The 17036-nt window shown below is 35.5% G+C and overlaps 1 protein-coding gene across 2 annotated transcripts in view; it reads left to right on the forward strand.

Annotated features, from left to right (window-relative positions):
* Positions 1 to 17036, forward strand: part of TAB2 (TGF-beta activated kinase 1 (MAP3K7) binding protein 2) — a 67220-nt gene that overhangs the window by 10287 nt on the left and 39897 nt on the right. Inside the window, exon 2 of one of the 2 annotated variants that reach the window (XM_016223935.2) lies at positions 12754 to 12902. The exons of the other annotated variant lie outside the window; for it this stretch is intronic. The gene's annotated coding sequence lies outside the window, so the exon portion shown is untranslated. The remainder of the gene's footprint in view (positions 1 to 12753; positions 12903 to 17036) is intronic. 2 annotated transcript variants of the gene reach the window in all.

Consider the following 17036-nt stretch of genomic DNA (forward strand, 5'->3'; position numbering starts at 1 on the left):
CCAGTAGTTTTAAGTTCCTACTGTGTTCCAGTTACTTTGCTAGGTGACAAGGATGAAGAGATGAGTACGGTTCTTGCCGTGAGGAGACGTACAAACTAGTACCTATTCTGGAACAAAAGCAGTGACAGGGTTAAACAGAACCATTAGGAATCTATAGGAGGGAGGGTCTGGCTCAATGGATGTGAGAAGGAAATCTTTGTAGGAAAGGTGACAATCTGAATGTGTGTCAAATAGATTAGAGAAGTTCAAGTTGGGAGAAGAGAGGCCATTTCAGAGAACATGCACAAACGATGGAAGAGGTAGGAAAGTCCACACATATTCAGTAACTCTGTAGTTCCACAGTGCGTTAGGCACCAGTGCTGGCTTAATAGGAAGTGAGGTGGAAAATTAGAAGACAGAGTATGAAGATACTTCCTTTGTAAAGTAGATTTGACTTCATCCTATAAACGATGGAAGGCAGTGCTTAAATTCACATTCTAGAAAGATTTGGCTGCATTGTAGAGAATACTTTAGAAAAGAGCCAGGCTTGGGAAAGAGGCAGATATTTGAGAGTTGATAAGGAGCTGAATTAGGGCTGTAATTAAGAAGAGTAAGTGATGAATTTGAGAAGATATACTAAGTGTGAAGTAAACCAAGGTAAGGATTGCACATTCCCTGGCTTGAGTACTGCCATTCACCAATACAAGAACGTACCAGGGAGCATGAACAGGTGAGGAAGATATGAGTTCTGTTTGCTGATTTTAAGGTTTCTATGGAGAAAGAGGAAGAAGACATCACTTTATATGGGGGGAGACAGCGAAAACTTCTCTGATTAGATGACGTTTGAGCAGGTACTTGAATGAAGTGATCAAGGGAAAGCTTTCCAAATGGAGGCAATAACAAATGCAGAGGCCTTTAGGTGGGAGCATGCTTACAATGTTCCAAGAGCAAGAAGGCCAGTATAGTTGAGCTGAGACAGAGGGAGAAGGGTAGATGAGATCTGGGTATGTGCTTTTCATGTAGCATCTTTAGATTGTAGTAAGGACTTCAGATTTTATTCAGGATGAGATTGGAAGCCACTGAAGAGTTTTAAGACATTATCTATTTGCCTTTTTCCCCCTCACTTAATAACATGATTTAATTTTTCGTCATTGTATATGTATAGTTCTGTATCATTTATCATCTGTATAGATTTATGTAACCATCACAGTCAGGATATAGAACTAGAACTGTTCATCACCACAAAGAAATTTCTTTGTGTTACTCCTTTATAGATGTTCCTCGACTTGGGGTACAATGGGGTTATGTACCAATAAACGCATCATAAGTTGAAAATATCATTAAGTCAAAAATGCATTTGGTATACCTAAGCTATCAACATCAAAGCTTAGCCTATCCTATCTTAAATGTGCTCAGACCACTTACATTAGCCTTCCTCTTACTAGAAGCAAGAGTCAAAGATGGGTGTTTTGTAGACATGATGGGATGTGAAAACACAAAACAACAATGTACAAAATGCTAGCAACACAGTACACTGTAGAACATTGGTTGCTTACCCTCGTGATTGGGAGCTGCAGCTCGCTGCCACTGAACAGCATCACATGAAAGAGTGTGGAAAATCACTAGCCCAAGAAAAGATCAAAACTTTAAGTACAGTTTCTATTGAATGTGTATCACTTTTGCACCATTGTTAAGTTGACCTGTGGTAAGCGAGGGACCATCTGTATGTAGTCATGCCTTTCCCTCAACCTTAACCCCTGGCAACTACTGATCTGTTCTCTATCACTGTAATTTTGGTATTTGGAGAGTGTTATATAAATAGAATTATACATTTTGTTATCTTTGGCTTTTTCACTCAGCATTATGTCCTTGAAATCTTTCCAATTTGTTGCTTGTATCAATAGTTCCTCCATTTTAATGCTAAGAAGTATACCATTGTATGGCTGTACTGCAGTTTGTGTAACCATTGACTGACTGAAGGACTTTTGGGTTTCCAGTTTGGGGTGATAAAAGTGAAGCTGCTTTGAACAGTTTTGTACAGGTTTTTATGTAAAAATACATTTTTATCTCTCCACAATAAATCCCCAGGAGTGCAATTGTTGGGTTGTGTGATAAGTGTATGTTTAACTTTATAAGAAGCTGCCACTTTTCCACAGTGGCTGCACCATTTTACATTCCCACCAGCAATATATGTAAGATTCAGTTTCTCTGCATCTTTGCCAGCATTTGGTATTATCAGTATTTTTTATTTCAATGATTCTGATAGATGTGTAGTGACATCTCATTGTAGCATTAATTTTCATTTCCCTAATGGCTAATGATGTTGAACATATTTTCATGTGCTTTGCTGTCTATATATCCTTTGTGGTGAAGTATCTGTTTAAGTCTTTTGCTCATTTTCTAATGGGATTGTTTATTTCTTCTTGTTGAGTTTAGTGAGTTCTTTACATATTTTGGATACAAGTCCTTCTTTGAGTAGATGATTTGTAAATATTTTCTCATGGTCTGCAGCTTATCTTTTCTTAAACAGGGTCTTTTGCAGAGCAGACAAAAAAGTTAATTTTGATGAAGTCTAATTTATCCATTTCTTCTTTTATGGATTGTGCCTTTATTGCCAAGTATGTGAACTCTTTGCTTATCCTTAGGTCCCAAAGATTTTCTCCTGTTTTCTTCTAAAAGCTTTATATCTTGCATTTATAAATCTAAATCCATTTTGACTTAATTTTTATATGTAAAAGTGTGAAGTTTAGATTGAAGTTTATTTTTTGCCTATGGATGTCCAGTTGTTTCAACACCATTTGTTGAAAAATTATTCTTCCCCATGCCCTGGCCAGTGTGGCTCAGTTGGTTGAGTGTTGTCCTGTGTACTGGAAGGTTGTCAGGGCATGCCCAGGTTGTGGGCTCCATTCCCAGCATGCAGCATGCAGGAGGTAGCTGATAGACGTTTCACTCTCACACCTATGTTTCTGTCTGCCTGTCTCCTTTGTGCTCTCTCTAATCCCCAGTAGGGGGGGGTGTGCAGGAGGCAGCCAGTCAATGACTCTCTCATCATTGATGTTTCTGTCTCTCTCCCCCTCTCACTTCCTCTCTGAAATCAATAAAGACATGTTTAAAAAAAAAAATAGCTCAATTGGAAAATTGACATTTTTATTTTGTTGTCTTTTATATCTCTCCTTATATATAGGAGGTCTTTGATTTCTTTCATCAGCATTTTGTAATTTTCAACACAAACCCTTAACATGTTGGGTTTTTTTAAAGATGTATACCTAGATACATTTTTTGGAGCAATTGTAAGTGCTACTGTATTTTGAATTCTGGTATTTAGTTATTCATTGCCAGTTTTTAGCAATATGATTGATTTCTGTGAGTTGACCCTGTATCCTGAGACTTTGCTAAGCTAAACTATTCTAGGAGTTTTGTTGTAGATTCTGTGAGTTTTCTAATGTGTGGATGAATAGAGACAGTTTTATTTTTTATTTTCCCATCTGTGTGCCTTTTATCTCCTTTTCTTGCCTTACTACTATGACTCCTTTTTAGTAAGTTCTTGATCTTCAAGTCTCCTTTCTTCCTGCCTAGTCTATTTTCCATTATTCCCAAGGCCAACATATCACCACCTTCTACTGAAATTCAGTACAGTACAATTCTATAATATCTCTTATCTCTCTTGGGGGAAAATATCCAGCTATAGTTTTAGAAGCTATAGAGTTTGTTACCCCTGTGAAATATAGCTTAGAAAGGCATAGAAGTGGAATAAATCATCAGATAAGAGATTTTTGTGTTACTGTGATTATCCAGGTAACAGATACCTAAATAAGTATGTTATGGGACTAGAAGAAGGGGATGAATGCAAGAAGTATTTGGGAGTAATTGTTGGAACTTTGCTGTTGATTGTGTATGACCAGGAAAAGAAGAATTGAAGACCCTAAGATTTCTAGCTTCAGAATCATGCTCAGTTATTAATAATTAACATAGAGGTACATTGCTGGGTGGGAGGAAATGAGTTGAGTTTCAGACAAGATGGCTTTAGATTGCTAGCATGGCATTTTAAGGCTGTTAATTTACTTGTTCCAGTCCCCCCACCACCACCACCACTACCACCGTGCCGTTCACTCACTCCCCTTTAGCCAAAGTAATTTATTTTTGATCCTCCTAATCAAAAGTAAAAATTGAAATGTGTGGTGAGCAATTTCTTGTTCCTACCCACATTCGCATTATACTCTTTCATATCCTTTCCTCCAGTGAAAAAGATTACTTAGAATTTACCACCATTACTACTACCACCCTGCGTGCCACGCTGGGATATTGGTATAGTTTTATGTTTTTATTTGAAATAAATTTGAAATAACTTGGCAGAACTTTGTGAAGGAAAACAAGACTTTATCAAGTGTTATTAAAATATTAATCAATTAATGAGTAAGGAATACATCATTCATCTAGTATCATTAGGTAAAGTAATTGAAACATCCTAAAATCTATTTCTTTTTGTTTGTTTGTTTTTTAATCCTCACCTGAGGATATTTTTTTCTATTGCTTTTCAGAGAGAGTGGAAGGGAGAGAGAGAAACATCGATGTGAGATCGATTGGTTTCCTCTCCAAGGTGCCCTGACCGGGGATTGAGCCTGCAACCAAGGTACCTGCCCTTGATCAGAATTGAACTGAGGACCGTGGGCTGATGCTCTAACCACTAAGCCAAGCTGGCTAGGGCTAAAATCTCCTTCTGTATAGATTTTATATGGAAAGACTTATACGTATATATACAATATAGTTATTTTTTTTAAGTTTATTGATTTTTAGAGAGAGAAAAGGGGAGGGGGAGAAAGAGAAACATTGATGTGAGAGCTCAACATTGCAGCCTCCTGCACACCCCCTCCTCAGGATCGAGCCCCAAACCCTGGGCATGTGCCCTTGACCAGGAATCAAACTGGCAACTTTTTGGTGCATAGGACAACAGCCAACTGAGCCACACAGGTCAGGCCAATTTGAAAACTAGGTTTTATTCCAAACCTATTTTTTAATAATTGTTTATGTGCTTTATTGCCTTCTGAAATAGGGAGCATTCCCCCTGCACCATACTTAACCTTATCTGAAAGATAGAAGTGGCTTTTTGTTTCAGAGCTTCAGAATGAGAGGCAGGAGCCCCAGGTTCTAGTCCACGGTCTAGTAGAAAATTCCTATGTGAAATGGAATTTTTGTTTGTTTTTTTACCCCTGAATCCATGGAATCTGGAATAGTGCCTGGCATGTAGTAGGTGCTTAGCAAATATTTTTGGAATGAATCATTGTTTTATGCTTACTTTAATACTCCTTTCTTGATTTATTCGAATTTATTACTGCCTAATAAATAAGCTTCTGAGGTTTTTGTTTGTTTTTTGTTTTTTTATTTTTATTGATTTTAGAGAGAGGAAGGGAGAGGGAGAGAGAAACATCAATGATGAGAGAGTCATTGATTGGCTGCCTCCTGCACACCCCCGACTGGGGATTGAGCCCGCAACCCAGGCATGTCCCTCACTGGGAATCAAACCTCGATTTCCTGGATCATAAGTTGATGCTCAACCACTGAGCCACGCCAGCCAGACAGCTTCTGAGTTTTTAATATAATGAGAGTATCTAGGTTCTGATTGAGGTGAACTATTAAGTTTAATTTATCATGTCTATTTTAACTGCTTAGTGGAATTTCTGGCTTTTCCTTGATGTATTTTCTGCTACTTAAAGTTGCCAAATGGTATTCTAATACTTGATTTATTGAGAATAGTTTATTGCATGCATTCTGTATGCCTGTATTATATGTAGGCAGTGGTCTGTATACAAGCATATAGCTCATGTCTCCAGGGATCTTACACCCTAGAAAGATGAAGACCCAGAGAAGTGGAACCGTAAGAGAACAAGTAAATGTTAGGTCATGAAGCTCTGACTCTGGTACAGTAGGAGTTCTGGGAATAGGGAGGCTCAGGGGCTGAAGCATTAAAAAAAAAGATTCAAGGAAATGAAACGAGATGGTTTTGAAGAGGTAGTTAACATTTTGATAAGCATCAAAGTGGAGAAATGACATTCTAAGCAAGGACGAAAGCACAGTCGGGACAAAAAGCGAAATTGAACAAGTTCAGACAAGCCTGACTGGATTCTTATGGGTAAAGAGGATAGTGGGAAATAAAAGTAGGTGGATTTAACAGAGTTTTACTCTAGTCTCCATAACCCTTGCAGGGGTTTGAGGACAGAATTTAGAGGAATCCATGCAATTAGATGAGGGGAAAAAATTCACATCTTTATATTTTCACTAACATACCTCAACTGAAATTTAGCATTCTTTCTATTATGATTTTAAGCAATAAACTACAGTAATAATGCCTGTGACTTTATTACTAATAGTAAAAGCACTGATACTTTCATATTAATTTACAGTTGTGGGTATCTGTAAATATAATTTATTACTATTCACAATTACGGCAGTGGTTAGACCCCTGCTGGAGCTTAATGTGTTGAGTGTTAATAAAGAAGCATATATATTAATATATCACAAATATGGATTTTAAAAACACTTGGGCCCTGACCAGGTTGCTCTGTTGGAGCGTTGTCCCAATGTGCCCGGGTTGTGCAGGTTTGATCCCCAGTCAGGGCACATACAAGAATCAACCAATAAATGCATGAACGAGTGGCACAACAAATCGATGTGTTCCTCTCCCTCTCTCTCTCTCAAGTAAGTAAATAAAATCCCTAAAAAAAGAAAATACTTGGTAACTTTCTATATAATTGGCTTTCTTCGTAATTACATGTTTTATGCATTTAAAACCATATTTTTAAAAATTAGCTGTTTCACTAAAATTTTCTTTGTAATCCTATGTACTGTATATTATGCATTTAAAACCATTCTGAGTGGAAATCTGTGGCTTTCTCCAGACTACCTAAGGGGTCATGACATCAGATCTAGTGGAACCAAATCGGAGAAGGCCTTGAAAACCACATCAAGTTTTAATGGAGAAGCCTAGTAAATTTTTTGTTTTAATTACAGACTAAATATAAGTTAATTTAGAAATTTTAAAAATTTTATTAAATTTTTAAAAAGAGGGGAGACTTTTTTTTAGCTCACAACTGTAAAACTAAGGTTTCAGAGGTTAAAAAAAAAAATCTATAATCCCACAGCCACTTTTGTTACCCTCTTAATGTGTATCTCTTCCAGTTTATTAATTTCTTGTTCAAAGGAGTAAAATATTTAAAACAGTTATGTAGGAGCATTTCTTAATCTGCCATACTGTACTGGAATAAATAGGTCAAGTGGGAAGACCTTGGTGGCAGGGAGGCAAGCTGTGGGTCTGGTCATTTAGATGTTGCTTGATTGGGACAGTGTGATAGCAGTAGGGGTGGAGTACAATTGACTAGTCTAAGAAGTGTTTGGAAAGGACTTAAAGGACTTGGTGGTCAATAGTGGGGTTGAAATGCATGGAGTGGTAAGGGAAAGCATCAGAAAGAAAGGAGTAGGTGCCTAAATTGGGATTCTTGGAATAATGTTGCACAGGGTTACAATCCTTAAAACCCAGAGGCCAGCTGTGTTTGAGAATTCATAATTTTTGAGTTTTAGAAAGCTAACATGGTGTATATATTACATATTTATTACATAACACCCTCAGCAATGTCTGAGGCATCACTTACTAATTAAACAATAATTCTGTAGTGAAACATGGAGATATTCACAGTAAGTAGGCCAAATATAGCCTATAAATAGTCTCATATCAGTTCAAAGCAAAATTTTGCCACTACCAGATGAGTTCTGACATGAAGTTTCATGAAAAAATCTTTCTGGTACTTTTTAGATTTTAGTACTGTGGTATGGAAGTGATTGTAGACTACATTGATTGTAGCATCCAGTGGAGAGAGTCTTAGGAATTGTGTTTTAAGGAGTGATAATTATTAAATGGATGAGATTTAAAGGAGTTGAGAAAGTTAAAGGCAAGAGAAAAGCTTAGGTAATTTCAGTTTTCAGGCTAAAAAGAGAATTGCTGCTTCTGACAAAAATGAGAAGTTGAGGAGGTAAGCTAGTTTAGAAAAGAGGTTAAGGTTAAACTTGCTTCACTTGAGATTCCCTTTTATTTTCCATGTATTCCATAATGTGGGCAAATGAACTTAAAAGTTTAGATGTATTGGAGTATAAAATTTCCTTTTAAAATAAGCTCTGAATTTCGAGAGCCTTCAGACTTGTAGGTTGGGAGTGGTTGGAAAGGTGTTCCTAGATAACCAAGAATTGGGGCCCTGCTCACCTGGAAAATAGACTGAAGGAGTGGAGTGGGGTACTTGTCCCCTAACAGTATTCTTTTCTGTATGGTTGAATTATTATGTTTATAATGATATAAATATATTCAAAAGGAATAATTGTTGCAGCAGCAGTGATAGCTGACACGTTTTGAATGCTTACTAGGTGCCAGGCACTGATCTAAGTGCTTTACAGCAAGCAGTCTAGTGGTATCTGTTTCTGCCTTGTAGACTGGAGCATGATACCAACCGAGAGCAGAGGTAGTAGTGTGATTTTTTTATTCCCAGTTCACTTTAAAAATCCAAAATACAGATGATTAATGCATGAATCTATAGAATTGAATAGGTTTTAACTGTATTGCCATTCTGTGACTGTTTAAAAAATCTACTGGTACTGTCATATAAAATCTTTCTTTAACAAAAATGAAATAAGGTCCAGTAATTACACTTAAAAGTGGTGTAATTACTTTATATTTATTGTGCATAAATGTATGCATTTATTTTGTGATTCATAAGTTTTAAAAGGCAAATTTTGTTTTAAACCTTTATTCAAATTCTGCTGCCAATTTGTATGATTTGAACTTTTTCTTCTATTAAATAAGAATGTTGGGCTAGATAATCTGTAAGGCTCCTGTCAGTATCAGATTCTTCGATTCTGAATGTTTAAGTTTCATGAAGTAGAACAGAAAGAAAACTTAAACTATAATTCAAAGGAGATTCTCATTAGATTATGCTCTTAAGTGTAGATGAGATGCCACAGGAAGAATGTAGAGAGTGAATGTCGTAACTTTGCACCTATGTACTTTTGATAAACATTAAGAACATAGAAATAAGGATCCTAGGAAAGTAGAAGAACATACAGTGTTGACCAAAAAGTTTCCAAGAAGAGAATGATCATTAATCATTCAAAGTTAGTAATTGAGTTAATACAATATAGAAGAAGGAACTCTGGACCTGGAGTTAGAAAGCCACGAATGTATTTCTAGCCCTAACTCTGCTGCTTATTGGACTTTTGATCATCAGTAAATTACCTAATTTTCTCAACCTGGCAAAGTGAGAGTAATAACTACCTAGCCTTTCTCAGTGGTTTTCATAAGGATCAGATGATACGGTGAATTAGAAGTGCCCAATAAAACTTAAAAATATTTATGAAATTGAGGATCCTCATCCACCTTTTTGTAATAACTTTTTAAGAGGTTGGATTTGGTGATTTGAATAAAACTAGTATTAAGGGAGGAAACTTGAAGGCAGATTAAAACAAAATTGAGGCCATAGTGTAAGTATTCAGTAGATAAGTTTGGCTAGGCATGAGTGGTAAGAGATATGTGGACTGGCATAGCATATTCTTTCCTTGCATTGCTATTGCAGATTTTTGTCTGCATATTTGTGTTTCTTACTGGATTAGAAGTAGGTAGAGGGCAGGAACTGCAGCTTATTCTCCATTTCTTCAGTGCCTTGAAAAAAGTAGCAATTTTAATAAATAGCGTTGTGAATAAATGCTAAACAGGACATAACTGGTAAAGACAAATTTTGTGATATGAGTGTGTACATGGACTTATGTTTAAGATGGCGAAGACTTAAACGTTCATAGGTTTAAGGGAGAGATTGGAAAGAAAGGGGGTTGGTTTCATCAAGGAAATATGAACGAAAGGGATAGGATCTGGAACCATAAATGAAAAATGCTAGTCTTACTAGTTGTAAGAGACTATTCCCTGAAAAAAGCACCAGACCCAGGAGATTTTACTATTGAATTCCTTAAAACATCAAGCACCAGATAACTGTTTTAGAACAGGGAGGGGAAAAAGGTAAACTTCCCAGTTCTTTTTACAAAGATAGCACGTATCATGATAAAATATGAGCCCCAAAACTACACACCAGTCTCACAAAAGTTGTTGCAAAAAAAATGCTTAATAAAACTATCAAATGGAATCTAGCAGTACATTAACAGAATAATACTGTAATTGGATTCACCCTAGGAATATAAGGATAAATCAAGTTAATTCATATTAGTAGGTGAGGGGGGTATGACTAAGGGATGCCAAAAAAGAGGGGGGTCAACATTTATTTCTGATAAGAATCCTTAGTGAAACGAGAATAAGTTAATAAAGAATAAGTTAATAAGTTATATAAAGATATATAAGATTTTATATATCTCAAATGAGAAGTCAGCATTTTCTATGGTAAAATACTAGAATTCCTATTTTATTATTTAGTGAAGTACAAAATTCCTTTTAAAAAGCCATGAATAAAAAAAAGGTGTGGCCTTCGTTACTATTACATAACATTGTCTTGGGAATGCTGCCCAATGTAATTAGACAAAAAAAAAACAAAATAGGTGTAATTAGAAAAGAAAGAGGCAAATTCGTTATATATTGGTGACATTGTATGTGTGGAAAAGCCAAAAAAAATCAACTGAAATATTGCTGTGAGTAATGAGATTTCAGTATGTAACTAGTTATAATCTAAAGTGGAGTTCTTTGTGTGTGTTTCTTTTTGTTGTTGTTGCTGTTGATTTTATGTCCTTTAAACTGAAGGCCTATCCATATGGGCTAATGAATGGGAATCCTCATTCTTAAAATACTTTTTTTTTTGGCCTTCAGGAGAATGCACAGACTTAAACTTATCTCTAAGTAAATTCCAGCCCATTTTGAATAAGACACTTTTCATGTTAACTTTTAAAAACTACTTTGAAATAAAGTTGCAGCAGTAAATACATTTAGAATGACTTTAAGGAATTTTTTTTTTAATTCCTGTGGCTGTGATACTTGCTCTATTGCTTGGTAATGCCAGGGAAGGTGTAATCTGATCTTTGAGCCATATTTGGTAAATAATAATTTTGTGTGGAACTCACTGTTCTATCAGTAAGAGGAAAATTATTGCACAAAAGTAAGACTTTTCTTTGCCCTTAAAGCATTTCCTGACTTAAAGACCTAAGTTATATCATGTATTGATTCTTTTGTTTTTTAAAAAGCACTGTGTTCCAGATCTGTAACCTTAATGAGGTGTGTTGACAGAAGTATTTTCTACTTTACTTGGAGAAAAATTACATGTCTTTCTGTTTGCCACTAATTCTCTTTATATCCTAAATGTAAATTACTATATTTTTATTCATCATTAGCTCTCAGAATTGAGCTCTCTTACCTTGTAGTTAGTTGTTCTGCAATGTTGAAAAATTGGTTATATCTCTTAGGATGTGGTGCAGATGAGTTATTTAAAACTAAAGCTTGTTACACAGCTGTTGCTTTAGATTTATAAAAATGAAAACTTAAGTATACCCATGTTTAAAACAAAAGAAATGTATTTTATTCTTTAGTAATGCAGAAAATGTATTGAATATCTACTCTATGAGAGATTTTTAGGTGCTTTATATACTCTTAATTCTCGTGACAATCCAGTGAGGTGGACAGTGGTGTCCCATTTAATAGAAAGGAAACTTCTACAGAAAGTTTTAGTCCAAGGCCATAATGAAACCAGATTTGAACCTAGCTCTATCTCTTCCAGATTTTTATTTTACCAATAATATACCATCACCATGGATGGAAATTTTGCATTTTTCTTAAAAACTACTTTTATTCTATTTTACTTTGTTGTGTTGCTAGTTACTAACAATGCAGAAAATTATTTGAATCTTTGCCTTCGCTATTTTTTTTTTTTGGTCCTATTACAATTCTCACAATCAGCCATCATTTGGCAGCAGCAGAGAATTCAATTTATTTTGACTGCTGTGGGATTAGTTTCTTGGAGAAACTCCTTAGGGTGCTAGCCTGCCAAGCATAAGGACATTGTTTCCAGGCCTTAGTGATCTAATTAGTACAACAGTCTACCCCTTTTCATATCCTACCATTTCTGTAACCTTTGTAGTTGTAAGGTGGTTGTTTTTTAATATGGACCTAACAAATTTTTTTTTAAAATCATTGAATCTATTTTAGTAATGGAAAAAAGAATTTCCAGTGTGGTTAAGAACCACATCTTATGAGCTGTTCTTTGCCTCCCTCTTTAAGAATTACCAAGTATTTTTTAAAATTGGAACTTGAAATTGAATTCATTGCTTGGATGTATCTAAAGCATTTTTTAAAGAAACCTCTGAGAATTGATTTTAGGAAATTAGGTGAACAGTTAGAATACAATTGTAAATAAGATTGCGAAATAGAAAAGCAAAATGACCTGAAAATGAGGACTTTGGAAAGTTTTACCATTGAAAATGCGTTTATTGTTTTTCTCTTTTGTTATACTCTGTGGTCTGATGTTGGACAGTCTATTGCTAAAAGCCAGTAGAGGTTTCTTAAAAGCTACTGTTGCAGTTTCTAGAATCCGCAGTCCAGAATAGAGTTGGGTATATTAAAATAATGACTTAACAATGTAAATAGCATCTTCTGGTAAATTGTAATTTAAGAGACCCTCTTTCTACTTTGGACTATTTTATGTGAGAGACGTTGGGGACAACCTCACTGCTGTTAGATCTCATAATGTTATCTGGTCACTTTTCTTGTTCTGCCTGCCTCTAGTTTACTCTAGTTTCTCTTCTGCTTTCAAGGCTCCAGACCCCGTTCCTGGACCTGCCCTGGAAAAGAAGTATCCAGTAGAGATGAGCTCACTGCAGTTACTTAATTAAAAATTTGTAAGCTGCAAAAATGGCAATGGGCCAACCAAGAACAGCTACAATTTGAATTTTTCTATTTCCAGGTATGCTAAAGTCAATGGCACCAGTCAAGCTTAGCCTATGTAACTGCCTTACAATGAAATCTATTTAATAACCAAAAATTTACTTTCAAAATTTGTGGTCATCATGCTTTGAAATATAGTAGCATCCCTAACATCTAGGTAACTTGCAGCTAGTATTCACCTTAACATACCTTTTGCCTGAATATTTCTAATTTAACTGTTTGCTAGTAGTAGCAAACTAATCCAGAAACAGTTTAAGAAAAATAAATTTGAAATGCTATTGAGTTAAACCCTGTAAATGTACAAAAAGTAATCTGGTCTTCATTAAAAAGTAAACATTAACTTTAGAACTTTAGAACTATAGAACTTTCTCCCTTTAAGAGGTTCACATATAGTACAAGTAATATAGGGAATTCAGTAAATGAAACTAGTTCTCCATCCTGAGTTCCTCAACCATTCTGTACTATATAGATGCCTTCCCATAAAGAGTAAATATATTCCTCAGTAATTGGAAGTCCTAAGTAAGATTTCTGGATACAACCAAATAATGTATTATATAGAACTGTTACCTGATGAATTTACTTTAAATGTAAGTATATAACTAATATTTGCTATATTTTTACTTGATTGCTCAAAAGAAACCAGACTAGAAAGTTACAAGTAGTTGGAATTATAACAACAAAATTAAAAACTGAGGTTTCCTGCTGCCTTAGATTTTGACCAAGAGAAAACTTATGAGTAGTTTGAGGGTTGAGGTCAGTTAGCTTTTAAGGACATTTATTGCTTTTACCAGTTTGTTCAGATTTAGAACAGGATTAATCCATAAAAGGTTATTGTATTTACTTATACAATATAACCATACATATCTTTTGATTTGAAAGTTCAATTCAGATAGGTTAGAGATTACCCAATATTGAACAGAGGAATTTTATATTCCATTTGCAATTTTAAGAGATGATTCTAATATTCTAGCTTGTGCTTTCTTTATATCCCTCCCTCCATTGTTAATGCATAATGAATTTAATTTTAGCCAATCTAGTCAGCATTAGGTCACTGATTATGTGCCAGATTATTTGTTTGGTATTGAAAAAATTTAATCTGAGTGTTGAATTAGGACTGGAAAGGGAGCTACTACTAGAATTATAGGAGCATTACCACTGTTAAGTGAATTAAAGGAGAAATTGAAGAGAAAATTGTATCTGAATTTCATTCTTATTAGTTGTCACTGGGGCTATTAGTAATGGTAAAGAATCTATATTATTGAATGCAAATTGTGTTTTAAGCACGGTGCTAGACACAGTAAGGATGTCAAAATGTATAAACCTTATACTTTCAGTGAGCTTACAGACAAGTAATTTTTTTTTTTTTAAGTATCATAATAGAGGTACAAACAATGTACTTGATAGTACCAGAGAGCCTAGCCGGGCATGAGCGTCAACCTAGGATTCAGGCGATCGGGGTTCTATTCCCAGTCAGGCACATGCCTGGGTTGCAGGCTTGATCCTCAGTCAGGGGGAGGGGGGGGCAAGCAGGAGGCAGCCGATCAATGACTCTCTCATCATTGATATTTCTATCTTTTTCTCTCCCCCTCCTTTCCTCTCTCTGAAATCAATAAAGATATATTTAAAAAAAAAAAAAAAAAGAAGTACCAGAGAATCAATTTTGTAGGAAAGGTAATGTTTCTCCTGAGCCTTGAAGGATAGATAGAATTCTTTAGAGAGAATGGAAAGAATACTTCTAAGTTACAGAAATGAAAGTAAGTAATATGTTCTAGAAATTGTGAGCAGTCCAGTGTGCCTAGGGAGTAGTAGGGTACAGGATGGTATGATGGGAGGTGGGCTATGCCATACATGCTTTCAAGTGTCAAGTGAAGGAGTTTGATTTAATTCAGTAGAAAATGGAATCTGTTGAAGACTTCTTAGCCCTGGTGCACTTAAATCATTGAGTCTTTTGAAAAGCTGAATGTGGCAGAGCAAGGGTTGCTTGGTAAGGTTGAAGATTAGGCAGTAGTAACACCTAATAAAGGACAACATTTAGTTTTATATCTCAGGCAGTATGTATGAAAAGTTTTACATGCAATTTCTCATTTAATCCTTACTACGAGAATGTTGTGAGAAGTAACTGAAATAATACATGTTAATCATTTAGCACAGGACTAGTGATTATAGTATAAGCTCAGAAAATTATTCTTGTCCACATTTATGTGTGGTAAATTCCGATAAGTGTTGCGTTTATTGGGAGATTCTTAAGATAGTAACAATAAACTGCTTTTTCTACTATTTCTTACCTCTTTCTTTTAAACATTTAAACCTTCTCATTGGTGGATGAATACTACTTACTCAGTTTGAGGGCTGCTTATTAGTTCACATTGAATTAGCCATTGGGTAAAAAAAGAGAGAGAACTGTTTTGTTTGTTTGTTTTAAACAGTGGATTGATTATAAGGTAGGAGACTAAGCATAGAGATAGTCTTGGATAAATTAAGTTAAAACATAACTGTAGGTCTCATCTGTCAAGCATCTTGAAAATTGATGATTGTTGCAGCTGTTAACTATATCAGTAACAATTTCAACATAGGTAACATAGTCCTTTAAGTATTTGAAAGTACATATAGTTGGCTAAGTACAGGTACTCTCAAATAACTCATTCCATTGTACTGTTACCCTCCTACCCATGTATCAGAATACAAGTAGTGTTATGTGGAAATATATAGGAAATAATTTTATACGGAAAATATTCTGCTCTAATTATCTCAATTGTTTATGACTAATTATACAAGTAATACACGCATATATATTCTTATAAAAAGTGAAAACAACAAAGATGACTAAACTCCTTGGACCATCTTCCATCATGGGTCCTTTTACCCAGCCCCCTCTTCAAAATAGTGATATCCTTTCAGAACCTTTCCTATATATTCATATAAAAATATCTGTTTAAAATTTATCTCTTTTTGGTATCTTAAAACACCCATACAAACCTGTTATACATGAGTTTTGCACCTTTGTTTATTTAGTAATGTCTTACAGATCTTTCCATATAGTTACTTGGATACCTTGCTCCACTTTTTAAAAAAGTAGCTGCATGGCCTCCTTAGTGTTACATTACAGTGATTTACCTATTCCTCACTGGACATTCAGGTTAATACACACTGGGGTGATCATCCTTCCATGCTTGCCTTCAAACACGTCTTTGTCTCTAGATTAGTTGCTTTAATTTGTATAGATAGAGAGGTAGAACTCTAGTACTTTGTTACTAGTAACTAATTTCATTCAACCCATCTTACAACTGATTGCAGTAACAGTGGGTGGTGACACCACAGTTGGGAACTACTGGGTTAGAATACTGATCTGCTACTGACTCAGTTGAAACTGGATGTGTCGGTTAATGCCTCGCCGTGATCCTCTTCAGTTTAGAAAAGCAGAATATAACAGTCTCTGCCTCGTATCTGGGGGAGATGAAACGAGGTAACAGATATGTGCTATAGGAAGTCCAGTGTAAGTCTGAGTTCTTCTAGGTTATAGTCTTCTCAGAGGCATGGACTATTTTATTCATCTTTGCATATTTAGAGCACATTGCGTGGCAGGCACCTAGTGGGCAATGTTTGTGGAATGGATCCCAGAAATGGTGAACCAAAAAGTGGGTCATATCTATGAGAAAATTTCAGACCAATAGAATATTCTTATGTATATTTTACATTATCTGAAATCTGTATATTTTTCACTGAAAATTTCCCACCTTTTCAACCTCATCTCACTTCCCAGCTGCATTACAGCCATAATTCCTCAAATTAGTCATGTTCTTTCATGGCCTTTCTCCCAACACAGTCATCAGTGATACCCTGTAAAACTTTTATTATTCGTCTTTCATAGCTAAGCTCAAGCACTACATTCTTTGTGACGGTTCTCCTGCCCTTCCCTAATTCCTGAGTTTAGGCATTTCTTTTTCTTGACTTCCATTGCAGCTTATACACCTGTACATGGCACATAATGAGTATTGCTGAATGAATGCATACCCGCCTGTGGGACTTGTAAGAGTGTCACAGAGCCGGGCAGGGTCCGGAACTTCAGAGATAAATTATCTATATTGAGAAAGTAAGAGGCATGTTGTTTTTGCTGACTTGTGGGGTGCAGCATGCATTGTGCAAAGGAGGGCAA

This window comes from Miniopterus natalensis, chromosome 5 (genome assembly GCF_054644295.1).
Source record: "Miniopterus natalensis isolate mMinNat1 chromosome 5, mMinNat1.hap1, whole genome shotgun sequence".
Lineage (NCBI taxonomy): Eukaryota > Metazoa > Chordata > Mammalia > Chiroptera > Miniopteridae > Miniopterus > Miniopterus natalensis.